Raw genomic sequence first — 2,574 nt, forward strand, 5'->3', positions numbered from 1 at the left:
TTTTTAGTTTTTTGAGGAACCAGCACACTATTTTCTGCAATGGCTGTACTATTTTGCATTCTGCAGTGCAGTCAATTACTTAATATGGCCCTTCTAGCCATAGTCTTTGTAACTCCCACCAAATGACTGGGTGTGACTATGCAAATAAGAAACTTGTGGCCCACCAAGGAGATTAGACAGCTTGCTAATAATGCAAATAAGGTGCATGGCACCCTTGTAGGGGTTAGATCATGCAAATAAGGTGTATTTATTTGGGGAAAATCTTTCTCTCTCCATCAGCTCTGGGGGAAGGTCCTTGTCATCAGTCTTCCCCTGGTCTAGGAGCTTCTCAGCACAGGAACCTCGGGTCCAAAGGACACACTCTGCTTCTGGGGCTGCTTTCATGGTGGTATAAGGTTGCCATGTCTCTCTTTTATATCTCAAAAGAGATTGACTTGAGACACAACTTAATGCTGTAGATTGAGTCCTGCCTCATTAACACTACTGCCAATAATCCCACCTCATTAACATCATAGAGGTAGGATTTACAACACTTAGGAAAATCACATCAGATGACAAAATGGTGGATGATCACACAATACTGGGAATCATGGCCTAGCCAAGTTGACAGATAATTTTTGGGGGACATAATTCAATCCATGACAAGCATATAAATACATATATAGAGAGATTTATATCAAGGAAATGGCTCACGTGGTTGTAGATGCTGGAAAGTCCCAGGTCAGGATAGAGGCTTCTTCTGATTCACATAGCTGCAGGGGCTGGCAAACCCAAGACTGGCAGGTCAGACAGCAGGGCTCTTGCTCCCAGACTGCGAAGATCAATGAGTCCCAAGACTGGCAAGCAAGATGGCAGGTAAGCTGCTAGCTCAAGTCGCAAAAACCAGAGGTCAGATGAACAGGAGCCAACTGCAGGATTCAGAGCAAGCGAAAGCCCATGAGTCTTGCCAGAAAGTCCACTAATATATTCGATGCAGGCCACACCCCCAAGGAAACTCCCTTTCGACTGATTGGCTACTCACAGCAGATCCCATCATGGAGGTGATCACATTATATCAAATCTCATCAAGGAAGTGATCACATCATCATATGAGTGCCAAACTACATCATAACTGCCAAACCACTGAGAATCATGGCCCATCTAAGTTAACACATAACCTTAACGATCACATTGGTGTAGCAATAGCGAGAACAAGAAGCAGTGGCAGCAGAGGCAGCAGAACCAGGAGACCAGCAAGAGACGATGTGTGGGCTTCCCAGACCATGCAGTGAGACAGCTGAGCATCTTCGGGCTGAAGCTTCCCAGTGGAGTAGGGTGTCCCTAGGCACTTATTGGTGGAGCTAAAGAGCTTTATAACACTTGCTTGAGCAGGGCAGAGGCTGGGCTGAGGGACCAAGAGGCCAAGGGCCAGAAAGAGGCCTGCCTGTGAGCATGGCTAAGAAGAGGCTGTGCTGATCCAAGAACTGTATCCTGAGTGTTTCCTGATCCCAGATTGTAACCTGTCACTTCCTTAATAAATCCCATAACTGTGATTATGGTCTGTGAGTTATATGTGGCCATTACAATGAATTATTGAACCCATTAGAGAAGTAGAGAATGCTGCGGGAGCGACAGGTGATGTCAGAACTGGTAAAAAGTTTGGAGGGTGGAGGCATGCCTGACCTCCGCCTCATAGCAATCAGCCTTGGGCTGTTGTTGCTGATAATGATTCTCCTCTCCCCTTTGAAGTTAGATGACAAGGTCAGAAAACCAGGCCACACCATTTTTACACATTTCCACCAGCAATGGATAAGGGTTCCAATTTCCCCACATCCTCACCAACTTTTGTTATTTTCTGTTTGTTCTTATCTTAGCCATCCTAGTGGGAGTGAAATGGTGTTTCATTGTGGTTTTGATTTGCATCTCTCTGATGGCTAATGAGGAGCCTGATGATGCAGTGATTAAAGTGCTCCTCTGCTAACCAAAAGGTCATTGATTTGAACCCACCAGCCACTCCGAGGGAAAGATTGACAGCCTTGGAAACCTTATAGGCAGTTCTACTCTGTCCTATAGCGTTGCTATGTTTTGGATTCAACTCGATGGCAGTGAGTTTGGATGGCTAACGATGCTGAGAATCTTTTCATGTGTCTGGTAGCCATCCGAATGTCCTCTTGTCCATTTTGTGATTGGGTTATTTGTGTTTTTGCTGTTCAGTTGTCAAAGTTTTACATATATTTTGGTTATTAGATTCTTATCGGATATATGGTCTCCAAAGATATCAAAATAATCATTTAAATTATATAACTACTAACCAGGATTGCCTATTCCCAAGAAAGGTGATCCAACCAAATGCAGAAATTATCAAGCAATATCATTAATATCACATGCAAGTAAAATTTTGCTGAAGATCATTCAAAAGAGGCTGCAGCAGTATATCAACAGCAAACTGCCAGAAATTCGGGCCAGATTCAGAAGAGGACGTGGAACCAGGGATACCGTTGCTGATGTCAGATGGATCCTGGCTGAAAGCAGAGAATACCAGAAAGATGTTTACCTGTGTTTTATTGACTATGCAAAGGCATTCAACTGTGTGGA

Source organism: Trichechus manatus, unplaced genomic scaffold, assembly GCF_000243295.1.
Source record: "Trichechus manatus latirostris isolate Lorelei unplaced genomic scaffold, TriManLat1.0 scaffold00097, whole genome shotgun sequence".
In the NCBI taxonomy this organism is placed as follows: Eukaryota; Metazoa; Chordata; class Mammalia; order Sirenia; family Trichechidae; genus Trichechus; species Trichechus manatus.